Here is a 20,286-nt window from a genome sequence, read left to right as displayed (position 1 = left end):
GATTGGAATAGTTTCAGAAGGAATGGTACCAGTTCCTCCTTGTACCTCTGGTAGAATTCGGCTGTGAATCCATCTGGTCCTGGACTCTTTTTGGTTGGTAAACTATTGATTATTGCCACAATTTCAGATCCTGTTATTGGTCTATTCAGAGCTTCAACTTCTTCCTGGTTTAGTCTTGGGAGAGTGTAGGTGTCGAGGAATGTATCCATTTCTTCTAGATTTTCTAGTTTATTTGCGTAGAGGTGTTTGTAGTATTCTCTGATGGTAGTTTGTATTTCTGTGGGATCGGTGGTGATATCCCCTTTATCATTTTTTATTGCGTCTATTTGATTCTTCTCTCTTTTTTTCTTTATTAGTCTTGCTAGCGGTCTATCAATTTTGTTGATCCTTTCAAAAAACCAGCTCCTGGATTCATTAATTTTTTGAAGGGTTTTTTGTGTCTCTATTTCCTTCAGTTCTGCTCTGATTTTAGTTATTTCTTGCCTTCTGCTAACTTTTGAATGTGTTTGCTCTTGCTTTTCTAGTTCTTTTAATTGTGATGTTAGGGTGTCAATTTTAGATCTTTCCTGCTTTCTCTTGTGGACATTTAGTGCTATAAATTTCCCTCTGCACACTGCTTTCAATGCGTCCCAGAGATTCTGGTATGTTGTGTCTTTGTTCTCGTTGGTTTCAAAGAACATCTTTATTTCTGCCTTCATTTCGTTATGTACCCAGCAGTCATTCAGGAGCAGGTTGTTCAGTTTCCATGTAGTTGAGCGGCTTTGAGTGAGATTCTTAATCCTGAGTTCTAGTTTGATTGCACTGTGGTCTGAGAGATAGTTTGTTATAATTTCTGTTCTTTTACATTTGCTGAGGAGAGCTTTACTTCCAACTATGTGGTCAATTTTGGAATAGGTGTGGTGTGGTGCTGAAAAAAAATGTATATTCTGTTGATTTGGGGTGGAGAGTTCTGTAGATGTCTATTAGGTCCGCTTGGTGCAGAGCTGAGTTCAATTCCTGGGTATCCTTGTTGGCTTTCTGTCTCGTTGATCTGTCTAATGTTGACAGTGGGGTGTTAAAGTCTCCCATTATTAATGTGTGGGAGTCTAAGTCTCTTTGTAGGTCACTCAGGACTTGCTTTATGAATCTGGGTGCTCCTGTATTGGGTGCATAAATATTTAGGATAGTTAGCTCCTCTTGTTGAATTGATCCCTTTACCATTATGTAATGGCCTTCTTTGTCTCTTTTGATCTTTGTTGGTTTAAAGTCTGTTTTATCAGAGACTAGGATTGCAACCCCTGCCTTTTTTTGTTTTCCATTTGCTTGGTAGATCTTCCTCCATCCTTTTATTTTGAGCCTATGTGTGTCTCTGCACGTGAGATGGGTTTCCTGAATACAGCACACTGATGGGTCTTGACTCTTTATCCAACTTGCCAGTCTGTGTCTTTTAATTGGAGAATTTAGTCCATTTACATTTAAAGTTAATATTGTTATGTGTGAATTTGATCCTGTCATTATGATGTTAGCTGGTGATTTTGCTCGTTAGTTGATGCAGTTTCTTCCTAGTCTTGATGGTCTTTACATTTTGGCATGATTTTGCAGCGGCTGGTACCGGTTGTTCCTTTCCATATTTAGCGCTTCCTTCAGGAGCTCTTTTAGGGCAGGCCTGGTGGTGACAAAATCGGTCAGCATTTGCTTGTCTGTAAAGTATTTTATTTCTCCTTCACTTATGAAGCTTAGTTTGGCTGGATATGAAATTCTGGGTTGAAAATTCTTTTCTTTAAGAATGTTGAATATTGGCCCCCACTCTCTTCTGGCTTGTAGGGTTTCTGCCGAGAGATCCGCTGTTAGTCTGATGGGCTTCCCTTTGAGGGTAACCCGACCTTTCTGTCTGGCTGCCCTTAACATTTTTTCCTTCATTTCAACTTTGGTGAATCTGACAATTATGTGTCTTGGAGTTGCTCTTCTCGAGGAGTATCTTTGTGGCGTTCTCTGTATTTCCTGAATCTGAACGTTGGCCTGCCTTGCTAGATTGGGGAAGTTCTCCTGGATAATATCCTGCAGAGTGTTTTCCAACTTGGTTTCATTCTCCGCATCACTTTCAGGTACACCAATCAGACGTAGATTTGGTCTTTTCACATAGTCCCATATTTCTTGGAGGCTTTGCTCATTTCTTTTTATTCTTTTTTCTCTAGACTTCCCTTCTCGCTTCGTTTCATTCATTTCATCTTCCATTGCTGATACCCTTTCTTCCAGTTGATCGCATCGGCTCCTGAGGCTTCTGCATTCTTCACGTAGTTCTCGAGCCTTGGTTTTCAGCTCCATCAGCTCCTTTAAGCACTTCTCTGTATTGGTTATTCTAGTTATACATTCTTCTAAATTTTTTTCAAAGTTTTCAACTTCTTTGCCTTTGGTTTGAATGTCCTCCCGTAGCTCAGAGTAATTTGATCGTCTGAAGGCTTCTTCTCTCAGCTCGTCAAAATCATTCTCCATCCAGCCTTGTTCCGTTGCTGGTGAGGAACTGCGTTCCTTTGGAGGAGGAGAGGCGCTCTGCATTTTAGAGTTTCCTGTTTTTCTGTTCTGTTTTCTCCCCATCTTTGTGGTTTTATCTACTTTTGGTCTTTGATGATGATGATGTACAGATGGGTTTTCGGTGTGGATGTCCTTTCTGTTTGTTAGTTTTCCTTCTAACAGACAGGACCCTCAGCTGCAGGTCTGTTGGAATACCCTGCCGTGTGAGGTGTCAGTGTGCCCCTGCTGGGGGGTGCCTCCCAGTTAGGCTGCTCGGGGGTCAGGGGTTAGGGACCCACTTGAGGAGGCAGTCTGCCCGTTCTCAGATCTCCAGCTGCGTGCTGGGAGAACCACTGCTCTCTTCAAAGCTGTCAGACAGGGACATTTAAGTCTGCAGAGGTTACTGCTGTCTTTTTGTTTGTCTGTGCCCTGCCCCAGAGGTGGAGCCTACAGAGGCAGGCAGGCCTCCTTGAGCTGTGGTGGGCTCCACCCAGTTGGAGCTTCCTGGCTGCTTTGTTTACCTAAGCAAGCCTGGGCAATGGCGGGCGCCCCTCCCCCAGCCTCGCTGCCGCCTTGCAGTTTGATCTCAGACTGCTGTGCTAGCAATCAGCGAGATTCCAAGGGCGTAGGACCCTCCGAGCCAGGTGTGGGATATAGTCTCATGGTGCGCCGTTTTTTAAGCCGGTCTGAAACGCGCAATATTCGGGTGGGAGTGACCCGAGTTTTCCAGGTGCGTCCGTCACCCCTTTCTTTGACTCAGAAAGGGAACTCCCTGACCCCTTGCGCTTCCCAGGTGAGGCAATGCCTCGCCCTGCTTCGGCTCGCGCACGGTGCGCGCACCCACTGGCCTGCGCCCACTGTCTGGCACTCCCTAGTGAGATGAACCTGGTACCTCAGATGGAAATGCAGAAATCACCCGTCTTCTGCGTCGCTCACGCTGGGAGCTGTAGACGGGAGCTGTTCCTATTCGGCCATCTTGGCTCCTCCTCCGCAGCCCGATTTCTTTAACAGATATATTGCAACAGGAGGAGAGAGAGGTTGAGAATGAGAATCTATAGATGTGATATAAAAGACATATCAACTGAATTAACGCAGCAAGAAATCTTGGGAGAGCAAACACATTGACATAGGGTCTCCAAAGTATTTATGATTGAGGATGGCCTGTGTCATCAGCAAGCAAATGCTGGTATGAGGTCACTGTATGGAGGGGGAGGTCTCAAAGAGAAAAGCACACAAAGAGAGAGTGTGAGTGGAGGCCCTGGTGACGAATCTTCCCTCCTTTCACTCACATTCAAGGTCCACATGGCTTGCAAAATGTGTACTCACATTTAGGGCATCTACGGGGCATAGGGCTCAGTGCATATTGTCCCTGTTTAAGATCATCTCTCACCCTAACAGTAGCCTGAGGGTAAGCTCCCACTACTGCAGAATTTAAACTCTGTGTTTTTATTCAATACAAATATCACTGTCCACCCATGTAACTCATGTACTGCAGTGAGCACTTGCACGGACATGACCTCACTTAATATTCACATTGTGCTAATATAGGAATTATTTCTAGTTTGCAAATAAGAAAACAGACTCCAAGATATTAAAGACAAGAGTAAGTTCACATAGACAACAAAAGGCAGAGCCTGGATCCAGTTTCTGACAACAAATTCTAAGCTTTTTTCCCCCTTGAAGTCCCTTAAGTGGGGAGAAATTAGGTTCTATTGGGCTTCTCTGACTTATCCTTTCCTAATGAATGATGACAAATGTCACACCCTCTCTCTCACCCTGAAATCATCTCCATCATCAAGGCAATCCTATAACACTCCATACAAAAAGTAGATCTCTTGGGGAAATTTTCTTTCTCCTTCTCAGATCATTTTTATTTTGGAGTTGAAGGCAAAAGAGAACTTTTTTCCTCCCCAGTCATTTTGAGGCATTCAGACTAAAATGACACCCTTGTCAAAGTATTCTTAATGCTGTGCTCACTGCTACACAAATGCAGACAGATGATGGAGGGGAGAGGAGGGGTGAAGAGGAGGTGTCCCTGAATTGATTAGAGATTGCTCAAAATGGATCATGCTCAACTGAATGATCTCCGTTCTCCCCATTGTTTTCCATTCTGATGGAGTAGCATCTGACTGGTAGGCGGAGACTATTTGGTGTCTTTTTTTATGTAGTTGCCAATTCTCCCCACTTGTGTCTTGTCACTTGCAGGCTCATGCCTGCTGTGAGGCGGATTACATGCGATTGTGTGGGAGTAGGGTTGCTCAGAGGAGCAGTCTCCCCGACACGAAATATTGCCTGTGCAGGTAAGAACTAGTCTTCAGAAAAGGAGGAGTCTCCCCAGAAGCTACTTTTTGCTCATGCTAAATAACAAGGAAAGAGGAGACTGAGAAAGGGCTGTAATAAAGAGGCATTAAATGATGTTTCAGAGAAGATGTCCTGTGCCCTGGAGCGTCCAGCTGCATCTTTATGAAGTTGGAATTTTATAAACCCATTTTGCCGGAGAGTAGATCATGAGTACGTTTGCTCATTCTCTTTTCCTGCTCAGCTACTAAACGCATTAGAACGGGGTGTTAAACTCCCTGATTTAATCTATAGAAGCCTCCATATTATATATTCTTCACAGGGAAGAAATCATAGAATGAGGTCTCCTTCTTTCTGTGGTTCAGTTTTTTTTTCTGCCATATTGTCCCTTGAGGTTACAGCATAGATTATGAAGAGAATCTTTTGTTTCTGTCACTTATTACCACATCAGTTCATATATTTATAAATAAGATGTGCTTTGGTATGATATAAAAAATCAAAACCAGGGGAGCTAAATGATTAATATATGAGCTCATCCATAATGATAATGGTGACAATGCCTGCACAATACCATTCTTGTTAATTAATTCAAAATAATAGCACAAAACTCAAGAGACCCTTTGCTTTCAGTCGTTTACATCTTATTGGTTATTGCTTTCTTTGTCTGCATCATGAAAACCATGAATACATGAGCCTGAATACAAAGGAATTATGTGGTTTCAAAAGAGAGCCCTTGAGTAGCTAGAATACCACTCTGTTAGGAATTAGCTAAAGATGCTTTGGAGGACTGCTTCAAATTATATAATATATACACTGGTAAGGACCTATTTAATAACATTAAGGCAGTATTTGCCCATTGGCTGCCTGAATGAGTCCTCTTATCTCATATCATTGATTAGTTATCTAAAGTCAGCAGATGATCACCTGTTCTTATCCATTCAGAGGTACAGTGAACATGTACTGATGACGCTTAAGGTTATAACAGTGTCAAGTTCGGTCTCACTGTTTGGGCCAGTTGAATACGCATGGCACTTAAGGTTATAACAGTGTCAAGTTCAGTCTCACTGTTTGGGCCAGGTGAGATTGGCAGCATCTTCTTGTAGTATTTGCTTCAAAGACGTTAGTGCCTATTTAAGAAACTACCACAAGCTATCTCAAGAGTAAAAAATGAGTTTATATAATTTGTTCAAAAGCATGTCAGGGATATTATTCAGATTTAGAAATTGAATCAGGGACAAACAAGCTTACCTAGCATCTTTTGGCACAAAAGATATCCAGTCTTAGAATTTGGCCTTAGGATCACCTAAGATTTTTTATTTGACAGAATACTTAACTCTTTTGAATACTTACATCATTGAAGGTGTCCACTGAAACACTTTAGGTGGACTTGCTAATTTAGAAGACATGAATTGACATTGCGATGACCTTGGGAAGAGAGATAACATGGAAGAAGAGGAGATAAATGGGAGAGGATTTTGCTGTCTATCAGGATGGAAATTGGTAAGCCATTTTTTAACACTCCATAATGGATCTGCCATCCAATATCAATAAAAAATCACCTGTCTTTGTGAGGAGACCTAATTCAGGAAGCTCACACTACAGTAAGCCATGGCACAGGGGTAGAGGACTTTGCTCATGTCACATTTCTTAACACAGATCCAATATATCACAGGTGCTTGATGACTCCCTGCTGTGTGTATTCATTCATTCATTCATTCATTAACAAATGAGCTAACTGTAGGATTTCAAATCAAATGCCCTAATCTTTAAAAATCCTAGAAAAGATAACACAGCACACACTCATATAACTAACACCTTGAATTTAAAATATAGCAGCATTTTATAATATTGTCTTCCAATATTTTTTAATGAAATAAAACATTACCAAAAACGTTAACATTTTTACCCACCGCAATTCTCAACCTTCTTCCCCCTTTCATAGAGGCAATACTAGGTATTCTTTTTCTAAGAACCAATATTGGTGTGCATTTAAAGAAACTCAAAGAGAAAGCATGGTCAAAGGGCCTTCTGTTGACTATAATATTCAAAGAACTTTCTAAGTTGTAGGAGCAACCTGATAGTAATCGAGGAGATTATGTATAAGCTCAAAATATGAGGATATTGTATAATCACCTTGAAACTTAAAAAAAAAGTGTGCATATGTATGCTGTACTGTGTGTGTATGTGTGCTGTACTGTGTGTGTGTGTGTTACTGTAGATGCTCCTGAAGGCTCCTTTCCCAGGTGCAGAGCTTTAAACAAAGTTAGAAACTATATACTCAGACCTATGAACATGATTTTTCTATTTTACCTGTAAATGAATCATTTCAAATTGAGGAATAGAAGGTAGGAAAAGTGATGAGGGCATAGAAGAGTCTAAGCTTTTCACAAAGCATTTAGGCAACGCGTTTTATAAAGCATTTATAGTACTTTTTGTAAAGCATTTAGGAAAGCAATTCTTCTTACCCTTCAGGTCTTTTTTGAAATGTCATTTTCTGAGGAAGTGCTCCCTGATCCTTTAAACCAAGTAACTCACCTGTCATTCATACTCACTGTAAACTTCACTTTTATGTATTTTATTACAATTGTAATAAAATTACTTCGTAATAGAATACAAATGTATTACAATTGTAATACAATTACACATGTAATACATGTGTAATACAATTACTTTGTGAAATTACTTGTTTAAAGTTGCCTCCTGCTCTACTGTAACTTTCATGACAACAGGAGTCACATCTGATGTGGTCACTACTACAGCAGCAGTGCTTGGCACAGCTATTTTTTGACAGAAATAAATAAAAAAAAGAATCAATGAATGAACGAAAAAGAAAAAGAGGAAGAAAGGAAGGAAGGAAGGAAAGAATGGAGGGAGAGAGGAAAGGAGAAAATTATTGAACATTTACATTTGCATCGGATTAGTGCCTATGTCAGGATATTTAATGCAAATACTTAGTTGTTGAATACCAGATTCTTATTCTATCATCTAAGTCCAACTATCAGGCAGGACATCATTGTTCTTAGACAAATTCTGTGAGTTCAGACCACTATCTCTGAAGACTCATCTCAACTTGCCAACTTTATGCTTCTTATATTTCAGATTGGTACCTTCGGCTATCCCTGTGAGTTCCATAGTCTCAAAGCCTCAGGAAAAAAAAAATCTGTTAAGTCTTATACCCATTTTAAGGACAGAAGTGTAGGAGAAAAACTGAGAGCCTCAGTAAGTGGAAAATCCAGGGTTAACCAAGCAAAAAGATCTCAAAGACCCAGATGGTCAGAGTATAATTCACTGCTAACAGCAGCTCTTTATCATTTGTCCTTAATTTTACAATTCTTTTTGAAGAATCTGATGACATACTTCAAAGAATATGGAGGTAACTTGGTTAATGAAAATACCATTCACCATAAAAAATATCCATTTCTGCATTGCTTCAAGAACAGACACTAACATGTCCCAGGAAAGAGGGAGTTTTATTAATCCCTTCTTGAGTTGCTGCTGATGAGCTTTGAAGTGGGAAGGACTTCAGGGCCCTGGCATTACTCCCACTCAGTTGCTGCTCTTGTATGGAAAACTGGAACCTGACATAGAAACAACTGGAAATCGACGTGTTTGTATTTCTCTTGGAGTTTTTAATTCTTGTGTTAAAATAACAAAGGAAATAGTTCTCTCAATTATTCTTCATTTGACAACATTTTTTCTGAACTGTGCCAGGAGATACAACTCTGGAGATACAGTGGTGAGAAAAATGTACATGATCCCTGCCCTTGTGAATCCTCTACTCTATTTTTTTTTTTTTTTTTTTTGAGGCAGGGTCTCCCTCCCGTAGCCTGGGTTGGAGTGCAGTGGTACAATCTTGGCTCACTGGAGCCTTGACTTCCTGGGGCTTAGGTGATCCTACAGCCTCAGCCTCTTCAGTAACTGGAACTACAGGCACATGCCATCACAGCCGACTAATGTTTGTAGTTTTTGTAAAGATGAGGTTTCACCATATTTCCCAGGCTGGTCTCAAACTCCTGGGGTCAAGAGATGCACCCCTTTGGCCTCCCAAGGTGATGTAAGCCACTGTGCCCGGCTGCAGCCTCTACTTTAAAGAGGCAAATTGAATTAATCAAACAATTATAGAGAGGATTCAATTAAGATGGGTGAGAGAATCAGAGAAGTCCTCATGGAATAAATGATAGTGGAGCTGAGGGACGATGGAAATGTAGGACTGGCTGGGTGATTCCGTTATGCCTGCGGGAGGATCAACCACTCTGGGCCAGTATGTGTGAAGGCTCTGAGGGAGGAAAGACCTTGACATCTTCAAAGAGGACCAGAGTTCTAGAAGGTTCTTTGCAAGAGAAACAGTGGCAGGAGATCATCCTGGGCTGATAAGCAGTGGCTGAGTAACGCTGAATTTTGTAGGCATTGTCAAGAATTTCTTATTTTCTCCTAAATGGAATAATAAGTCATTAAAGGCTTGTGAGCAGGTGTGAGAAGACATAATTTATGTTTTACTATCACTCTGGCTGCTCTGTGTAAAATGTAAGGAAGGAAGCAAAGAGTAGAGGTAAGGGTGTCTGCTTAGGCTGTAGCACTAGTCAGACAAGATGCGATGATGGCTTGGGAAAGATGTCACTGAGAACAGAGAGGAACTGTAGAATTTGAGGGATATTCAAAAAAAGAGAAAGTGACAAATCTGCTTGATAGGATTGTATGTAGAGATGATGGACAGGAAGAGCCCAAATGCTTCTTGGGTTTCTGTTTGAAGAACTGTGGTGATATTTATGAGTTTAAGGAGAAAAGAGCTGGCTTGTGGGTGGGGAAGGCTATGAGATCTCTGAGACACAATTTTGGGATAAGGAACGTGGTAGACTTGCTGCTTCCAGAAAGAACACATTCCTGTACTGTGGCCGGTGACCTCACTGGTTGGGCCTGCAGGCAACTGGAGTAGAGGTTCCCCCAGGTGCCGTCGGTCTCTTCAAATAAAACATCTAGTAACCTTTACTAATCTCAAGGAAACTGTGGGTTGGGTAGGTAATTTAAGGAGAGAGAAACGATTACTTTCTGTAGACTGGCTCTTTTCCTGTGCCTGAGAAGTGGTTTCCAGCATGAAATATTTGGGTAAGGAAACCAGATAATGAAGCCCAAACATTTTTCATCTCATCTGGAGGTGGGTTTCTGCACGGAGAGCCCATGATTTCTGTTACTTTGAATTGTTATTTTGAGTGTATGTTTTCTTCCAATGACCACTTTAATACATAAATACCAAAAATGTTTATATCACATGTTTTTTAGAAGTCTATGTTACTCAGTTTCCTTGTTAGCACAAAAAAATGAAGGATTGACTATATCTGAAAATATTTACTTTTTTCTTCTGCACAACGAGTGGCTTCTATGGTATGTAGTTAAGTCAAGAGATTTTACACTCTGCTATTGCATATGACACAAATACAACAACCTTGAGAAGGCGAATCAAACATGCTCTTTCTCTCTTGCTATCTTCGTCCACCCTGAAGTGGTATCTGAAAATTTTGGGAACAGAAGCCCTATAGCCAAGTTTTCTCATGAGCTAAAAACCTCCAAGCAACACATTGTTTTGTCTGTTGAAATCCCTGCACTTAGAACATCCTTTAAATGAAAATAAATTTCAATCTTTACTTGGGTTTGGAAACCTGTTCAACATAATTTCTATGCTGACAAAAAAACACATGGCATAGACCCATGAATTTAATAATCAGTTAGAACTTAATGCCACTGATAGGGGCTTATCTCTTCAGGCTTGTCTACATAGCCTACTAAATAATAATTCTAATTAGAACCTTAATTATGTTTCTGCTCAGAGTATTTTTAGATAGCCTTAAGATTTGATCTGTTTAGTCTAGTTTTACAGGTGGCAATAGATTAAAAACAGGTTTTAAAATAAGATATGACTATTACATTTCTAATAATAGGTGATTGTGGTCTCAGAGCCACTTTGTATTTAGTGACGCATGGAAAAACCCTTTGATGATGGCAGTTGTGCCCACACGCCCTATCCCTACACAGGGAAAAATAGGCCGCCCTTTGTAGTCAGTGCCTCGTTTCTGCCATGCAAACTTTAGCCCTTTCAATTCAGGATCTTGAGTTTCTTTCATTCTTTTCCTCTAAAATAACTTTCCTTTTCAATCCTGCCCAAATCCTCTGGTTACATGCTCCCCGGGACATTTGTCCTGGTATTACCCCCGTAGCCCTGCTACCCTTTCACAAAAGCAACACATGCTTTCAAAGTGGCTTCTTGAAACTTGAGTGTGTGACTCACCCAGGGTGCTCACAAAAAATGCACATTCCCAGGCTGCACCAGATTGCCTCTACCTCTTTGTGTCTTTCAGTAGTCTGGGAACCTAGATTTTATTTTTTTATTATTTTTTAAACTTGTATTTTAAGTCCAGGGCTACAGGTGCAGGTTTGTTATGTAGGTAAACTTGTTTCATGGGTGTTTCCCAGGTGTTTGTCATTCAGATTATTTCATTGTGAATAGTGCTGCAATGAACATACACATGCATATGTCTTTATAATAGAATGATTTATAGTCTTTGGTTGTATACCCAGTAATGGGATTGCTGGGTCAAATGGTATTTCTGCCTCTCGGTTTTTGAGGAATTGCCACACTGTCTTCCACAATGAGAAGCTGTATTTTAAACAAAACATTCTAGGTGGTTTTAGACAGATTTTGAAAAACAGTGCTTTATGAGACTCATTTTCTATTTTCAAATACACAGTTTCGGATGTTTCCGTCATGCTTATGGCTGTTTTCCATGAATGGTGTGTATCCTGTAATTCTAAAACACTGGACAGATAGACAAATACGAAGTGATACTTTTATTATTTCTAATTTTTTTTTAGAGCAAACATGGTTCCACCTCATATCAATTTGATTCTTTTCTCACTTTACAAAGTGGAAGAAAGGAAAGAAGGGAACATCAAGACTTAGACAAGAGCAGAGAGAGACTTTCCAGGAGTCTTCATTTTGGCTGGGCTTGAGGGAGATTGTAGCTCTACCATCCCTACTTGAGAAGTATGCTCCATCTCACAGTGGCCCCCCCAGCCATTGCTGAGGCCCTGATGATTCTGATGCAGGTGGGCCACTAGCCACACCTGACAAACAAGGCACATAGGGCCTCTCCATTTGCCTGATACCTTTTAAGGTTCAGGCTCCTTTTATTCAAGACTTCACATAATACTCAGACTTCAGCTTGAACGTAGCACGCACATATGCCTTCTAAGTGGTCAATTCCATTGTCAAAATCAGGCAACTCTAAAAGCAAGTCAGGGTTTACATTTTTATTGCAAGGACAAAGCCAGGACAGCCCTACAGCTGCCCACAGTCTTTGCAACATTCCTGGGAATGTTGATCTCGAGTGACAGTGGTTTGCAAAGCCAAAAGCTTTGGCAGCTTAAAATATTAATTCAGGCCATGGTAATAGCATGTTTTAGTTTAGCACTAAATGGTGATTAACTCATTACCTGAGCTTAAGTGCATTCTACAGGATGTCCCCTTAGTAATAAATGGTATCTCTTGGGTTCCTGCATCATTCTTTCAGAATGAGTCAGCCGTTCACTAATATTTATTCACAAGAATATATGGAGTATCTACTACGTACTAGGCAACAAAGAAACAGGGTAATAAGAAACAAGCTTGGCCCTCAAGAAACAAACTCTCTAGTTGAGGAAACGTCCTACTTGAGTGTGCGGTGTGTGCTACAACAGAAGGCAGCATGTTTTACCTAGAGGTACAGGGAAGGGCAGACAGAGAGGACAAAGGAATCAAAGGACTTCCCAGTGGAATGGGCACATGAGTTGAGTTTTGAAGGACAAATAGAAGTTAGTCAAGAGGATTATGTTCAGATAAGGTAGGGGCTAACATTTCAGTCAAGCACTTTGTGTCACATGTGTTACATGCTCCCAGGGATACTTGTCCTGGCATTATATACTACAATAGCAGAGCGTGTGTTGTCAAGAGGTGCAGGGAAGGGCAGACATATGGAGGCTAAGAAAATATGGCTTAACTGAAAATGCAAACAATTTTTCAACACTCGACAAGAGAAATTGCATCAAGGTAGCATCTCTAGATTACACAAAGAATCCAGTCTTTCTCTTACAAGCTATGGAGAGCCTTTGAAGGCCATTAGATAAGGGATAAATATGGTAGAACTTTAGTTCATTCATTTATTCATTTGCTTCAAAAAATATTTATTGCAAACCAACTTTGTGCTAGGGATTTTGCCATGATGGGCATTGAGAATATAATGCTGAAAAAGACACAAATGATCCCTGCCTTCAGGGAGCTTAAATTCAGATGGAAATGACACATAATAAACAAGTGAACAGCAGAAACAACAAAAGAAAAGAAGGACTATAGATTGTGGTAAGTGCCAAGAAGAATATAAAATGGGTATGTGAGAATACGGGGAATGATTCCTTTTGTTAAAATAGTTAGAAAATATCTTAGGACCTGATATTTAACATGAAGTATGACAAAGAGCAAATAATAAAATTGGGGTTGATTTATTCATTCATTTACTCATTTACTTTAACTACTATTTATTACATACCAACTCAAGAGTGATTTGGGAAAACTGGGTGAAGAGTGTTCTAGACAGAGAAAAAAAAGCAAGAAGGAGTTTGGCTTAAGAACTGACAAAAGATAAGAGTGGCAGGTGTGTCTTGGACAGATGGTACAAACAAGAGATGAGGGGGTAAAGGTGGGCAGGGAAAAACTGTGGGGGATTTAAGTAGAGAGTGGCGTGCCTTGATTTACTCCTGTAAATATATTCTGACAGTTGCATGGAGAGGAATGGGTTGGAAGGAATGAGAATGAAGCAGACAGATGAGCTGGAAGACAGTTGGGTGGCGCAGATAATAGAGCAACATGACTTAGACAAAGTCATGGCTGTGGAGATAGGGAGAAGATTTAGATTGCTATGAATGTGGTGCAAAGGAGAGAGCCTTGCAAGTATCATACCATTCCTTACAACCCACCTGGGGAATCACTTTCGGAGCCAAGACTAGAAACCAGGTCTTTCTATCTTCTGGCAGTGGTTTTTCTACTACATGATGCAAACTCTGAAGAGTCAAAAGATCTACAAAGTTTGGGCAAATAGTTTCTTTGCTCTGAGTCAAATTCCTTTGATTTAAAATAGAGCTAAGCTTTGCATGGTGGCAGTAATGTGAGCAATGAGGTTTATCCAAGGTGTGATTATTGTTAATTGACATACTGCCAAGAAGTATGACACATCAGTGACATGGATATTCCAAGAAAAAGGAAAGGACAAAAAAGTAAGCAAGTGATTAGATACAGTTTCATATTTTCTTTATCTTTCATTTATTGATTCATAAATGGGTTTTCTTTGGAACATTTTTACCCAGATGCTTTTGTTATATCAGAATGTGCAGTAAGTTTTCAATAAGCCCAATGACTTCCCTTTTCATGCCCAAGAAACATTAGCTAAGTGCCAAAAGGAGGACAAAAGATTGAGTTGGTGCTCCTGAAGCTCTCTGCTTTGGTCTTCATAGGTTGGAAAGCAGAGGGGCAGATGCAGCTGGAAGTACCCTGTGCTACTTCATACCATGCCATGAGGATTGAAGGCTGGCAGAGTTTTTCATTCATCCTATTGACCAGACACCCAGAACATGGGGGAAAGTTCATTCCCTCTAAAACAGTCTAGATGCTCTTATTTCCTCCAGACACAGCTGTAGTCATGGTTCATCTCTTCCTATACCCTTTTCTCTTCCAAGACAATTCTTCTCTTTCACTCTTTCTTCTTCTTTTCATAGTCTTTCTCTCTCTCAAACATACACACACATGCACACACACATACTTGCAATAGTCCTTAACAATACAAAAAGGAGGAGAAAGACAAGATAAAATGTCTCAGGGAGAAAAATGGCAGAAGACAATTGCTGTTACAATCACCACACATAAGTGCCATTCATTATGTATTGTTCCTTCAAATTAGTAGCTTCATCTAACTGAGTTATGCTGCTTTCTTGAAAGCTTCTCTATCAATGTCAAAATCGAAGATAGAGGGTGGAGGGAAGATTGCGTTTAGAAGATGGCATTTTAAATGTGGGTTTCTCCAAAGGAAGTGCCACTCTTCTTCCAGCTATCTTTGTAAGCCTTTGTTCTTAGTGTGTCACAAACTCCACGAGAGTTGCTGGTTTTAACAGAAGTCCCAAGGAGAATTCTTCTTGGGAGTTAGACATGCAGAGTTGGTGGTTTGGGACTTATTTTGTGATGTGGAGGAAGCCAGAGCTCTGGATTTGGAGCTCAAAATTTGCCAATCGATTGCTTAGTAACTTGGGGATATATGAGATTAGTGGCGGCCCTAGACCCCCTTCTTTCTGGGCACATCAAGTCACTCCACGTCTCTGAGCCTCAACTTTATCACCTGCAATAAGAAAAGCTAAAAGGCATCAATTGACCAGGCAATGAACTGATTGCCTTTGTCATTTAGAATCCATGAGGTATTATGATTCCAATTTTATGATGAGAAAACCAAGGCTCCACACCTCAGTCTAATTTTAAGGCCTGGGCTCTTTGCACTACATGTGTCATCTTCCAAGATTTCCATAAACATTTCACATAAAATTCACTTCTTGAAAGTCTGCTTGTTTACACTGTTAAAAAAAAATAGAGAGAGAAAGAGAAGAATAATCAAAGGTATTTTATTACACAGACTGCCACATTGGAGATCTTATATTGATTTCTTTCTGTTTTGGGGTTAATCGACTTTTTGAGGAAAACATAATTTTTGAGGAAAAATAATTCCCCTGACTGCCTGCTTTGTTGAACTCAAAACAATCCAAAAATTGCAAGGGAGTTGTTCAAAATCCACATCCTTTTGAAGCTACTTGCCTGGTGTATTCGTTATCAATTGCTGCATAAAAATTACTCCAAAACTCAGTGGCTTAAAATAACATCTATTATCTAACAGTTTCTGTAGGTCAGGAACTTAGGTGCAGCTTAACAGGGTTTGCAACTTTCACACGCTGCAATGAAGGTGTTGAGTGGGGCTGCAGTCATCTAAATGTTCTATTGGGGAAGGATCAGCTTCTGAGCTCACTCACGTCATCGTTGGCAGAATTCAGTTTCTCAAGGGCTATTGAGACCATTCTCAGTTCCTTGACATAGATCTCTCCGTAGGGCAGCTCATAGCCAGGGAGTGTGCTTCATCAGAGGCAGCAAGCGAGAAGGGCCAGAGAAAGTGAGTTCTAGCAAGATGGAAGTCACAGTATTTTTGTGACCTAGTCTCATACATAGGGAAAAGGCAGCTAATTGCCTTTCATGTATCCTATTCATTACAAGCAAGTCACTAGGTCCAGCCTATATTCAAAGGAGGAAATTACATGAAGATATAAATACCAGGAGGCAAGGATCATTAGGGACTGCTATGGTTTGAATGTTTGTCCCCTCCAAAATTCATGTTGAAATTTAATCGCAACTGAAACAGTATTAAAAGGTGGGGCCTTTGAGAGGCGATTAGGCTGTGAGGGCTCTCTTCTCACGGGTGGGATTACTGCCATTATAAAAGGGCAAGTTCAGCCCTCTTTTCTCTCTTTCCTGCCCTTCTGCCTTCTGCCATGGGATGATGCAGCAGAAAGGTCCTAGCCAAATATTGGTTCCTCAATCTTGGACTTCCTAGCCTTCAGAACTGTGAGCCAATAAATTTCTGTCCATTATAAATTATTTAATCTATAGCATTCTACTATAGAAATGCAAAGCGGACTGAGGCAGGGACCATCTTGGAAGTCTCCCTATCCTATCTGCTGGACCAGTGTATTCCAAATATTGTAAAACTGAAACAAGTGGAGAAATGACTCAATACTGAGGATTAGAGAACTATTGTCATTCCTAACCCCAAATTTCTAATTCACTCTCATGTTTGGAAAGCTAGTCTCATTATTTTCATTGATTGAACTCATAATAAGTTTCAATTTATACCAGCAAATTCATATTAATAAAATGTCTTTTTATATCTGGGTACATATGGTACTTCCTTAGAAGAGTTTGTTGGGTAGGAGGGATGGGATAGAATATTTCTGTTTAAAACAAGTATTAAATTGTCTGGACTACCCTATGCACCATGGAAAATCAGGGAATTGGACTTTTAAATTATATTAAAGCTTCTGGCCGGGCACAGTGGCTCAAGCCTGTAATCCCAGCACTTTGGGAGGCCAAGGCGGGTGGATCACCTGAGGTCAGGTGCCTGGCCAGCATGGCAAAACCCTGTATCTATGAAAAAATACAAAAATTAGCTGAGGGTGGTGGCATATGCCTGTAATCCCAGCTACTCAGGAGGCTGAGGCAGGAGAATTGCTTGAACCTGGGAGGTGGAGGTTGTAGTGAGCCAAGATCAAGCCACTGTACTCCAGCTTGGGTGACAGAGTGAGACTCTTTCTCAAAAATAAAAATAAATAAATAAATAAATAAATAAATAAATAAATAAAATTAAACTTTCCTTCCAGCTCTACAACTCACTTTTCTCATCTGAAAAATGTTCAAACTAATTCTGCTCTGACTACCTCACAGGTGTGTTCGCAGAATTAAATGATTGATAATAAATGTGAATATATTGTTAAAGTTATAAAATGTTGTTCAATAAAGAAGTTTCCAATATTGAACCAGTATTGAATTTGATCAGATTGCTAGGTCCCTTGAGTTGTCCACATGTGGGACAAGGGAGTACAGGTGAAAATAGCTTTCTGAAGAAAGAAGTGGGAGCATTCAGAGAGCTGCAGTGATTGGTCCATGCCTCTTGGTAGGCACAGCTGCAGGCTGAAGCAAGCACCTGTTTCCCTGGGCCTCTCTGTAAATGACTGGGACTCAATGAGTGCACCTCAGAACTGCAGTGACAGAAAATGACTCAGAACCAGGGAAAAAGATGTTTCCTCCAGGTGACATGGCTGAAAACAATTTGATTATAAGCAATTAAATTCCAAACAAAATGGCAGTGATGAAAATCAACAACTTAGCTTTGGATGAATATTTGGTTTGAAAGATTGTTTCTTTTTTTAAAAAATAAATATGTCTCAAATACAATTTTTTTTCCTGCATGGAAAATTTGGGTTCATCATCAGTTAGTTTTGCAACTATGCAAATGTTAATTATTTTTGCTTTTAAAAAATGTATTGGTGAATAAATACATTTCTCTTTTTTCCCTAGTTTTCTTTCTTCCAATGCATTTTCTGCCAATGAAATAATTGTACTCTGTGGAGTTTGTAATAGTGAAACTGTGCCAGCAATTTAAAAGTTGCTTCCAACTCCTCAATGTTACAAATAATGCAGGGCAGGAACATTTGGCTGAAAGTAATTGTGAAATTAAAAATCATAAAAGTAGAAAAATTCTGAAGAGACATAGATGTCAACTGAGGATATTCCATTTGGATCATGTCATCATGTCAACCAAATTATTGTCCCGAGTTACTCATTTTCCTCCAAAACACACTTCAAGTTTCAGCATCTTGGGGAAGCTGCAGAATGCAGGGCTCTGGGCAGGGTCAACATTTTCACCACAGACCAAAGCTCTAGGGACAGTGGCAAAGCATCCTCTTTGCATGATGGCCTGGACAGCAGACACCAACAAGGAGGGCATGGAGGGGAGCTTGAAAAGATGACTAATAAATATGTGTAAGATGTCCCCGGCCAGACCCATCAGTCATTTAACGGGCTTTAGGGGAAACTGAATGTCTTGCAGTAAGCAGTTAAGTCCAAAAAGACAATGAAATTTAAAATGTCAGTGTTAATGGTATTTCTTGTGAGATCTAGGGAGATTCAAATTATACAGCTGTAAGAAGTCATTATACACTTTGCCATCACCTTACCACTCATTTCAGATAGTGATTGTCAAGATAGGGTGCATGCTATTCACAATAGCAAAGACGTGGAATCAGCCCAAATGCCCGTCAATGATAGATTGGATAAAGAATATGTGATACATATACACCATGGAATACTATGCAGCCATAAAAAGCAATGAGATCATGTCCTTTGCAGGGACATGAATGGAGCTGGAAACCATTATCCTCAGCAAACTAATACAGGGACAGAAAACCAAACACCACATGTGCTCACTTATAAGTGGGAGCTGAACAATGAGAACACATAAACACATAGTGGGGAACAACACACACTGAGTCCTGTCAGGAGCATGGGGAGAGGGAGAGCATCAGGAAGAATAGCTAATGGATGCTGGGCTTAATGTCTAGGTGATGGGTTGACCTGTGCAGCAAACCATCATGCCACACGTTTACCTGTGTAACAAACCTGCACATCCTGCACATGTATCCCAGAACTTAAAATAAAAGTTGAAGGAAAAAAAATAGGGTGCAAGCAGAGATACAAAAGATGATCCGGTTAACCTAAAACTGCTCTAAAAATAGTCTATTTTTAAAAAAGATAATCCACTGAGGTATGGGAAAACATTACAACTTTCATTTTTATATGCAAAAATATCAATGAAATGAAATACGCCAATATGTGATATAAGAATTAGCACCACCTCCCACACTTGCTTCATACAGTCAATGGTCCTAGGTCATCAATATCATGGGAAGAGTGAGTTACTTGCCTGAATGATCTGAATTGTGATGTGTTGCAATTGATATATGCCATAGTTAAGTGGATTGTATTATTTAATTCTAACTAATCTAATAATCTCCAAATATACAAGTGGTTTTAAAAAGTTTCTACAAATTAAATAGAGATTACATTCAGTATAATACTAGAATGAAAGAGCAAGTGATCAGTAAGAAAACTTTAGAGCTTTTGCATCTCCTTCTAATACGAACTTTTAATGAGCCATAAATGTAAACTTTCCCTTCACTGTAATGGTAACCTTACAACAATACATTAAAAACGACCTGCTATTTGAAAGGAAATGTTGGCTATAGAGAGAACACTGTGGAAGCAAATGTCTGGAAATGTTCCCATCGTTTTATTATTTTAGTGCAAGAAGCAATGTATTTTACCTTAAAAACTTGTAACTTACTTAAGAAACTCAGAAACTTTTTTCTAGCATGTTTAAAATTCCTCTATTTTTTTTAAAAAAAGATTTGTTGCTGTTTTTAAACTCATTTGTTAAAAATGTTAAAATGTAACTACTTCTGATGAATTGAAAGAACATCTGATTGACATCAGGGAAGACAGAAAATTCCTAGCCACGTTTCAGCTAAAACTTTTATACAATTCGTGGAAGGGATGGAAAAAAACATGTCATGAGTTAGCAGAAGTGGTAGCTGATCAACAAATACTATGGATTCATTGATTTCTCTGGTCTGCAATAATTTTCTTTTTCTCCATCTCCATTTATCTTATGGAGCTCACTTCCCTTCTCTGACACATTCTTCAGATAGCTGAAATATTATCCTTTCAGCAAAGGTTAAAGGCCAAGCTTCAATTCCATCCAGTCTACTATTTTTGATGCCATCCCCTTCCCAGACAGAGTGAGCCCTGAGCCTGTGAATGAATCCACTGTTTGT

The sequence above is a fragment of the Pan troglodytes genome, chromosome 14 (assembly GCF_028858775.2).
Source record: "Pan troglodytes isolate AG18354 chromosome 14, NHGRI_mPanTro3-v2.0_pri, whole genome shotgun sequence".
Taxonomy (NCBI): domain Eukaryota; kingdom Metazoa; phylum Chordata; class Mammalia; order Primates; family Hominidae; genus Pan; species Pan troglodytes.
The sequence above is the reverse complement of the archived record's forward strand: the minus strand, read 5'-3'. Positions refer to the sequence as shown.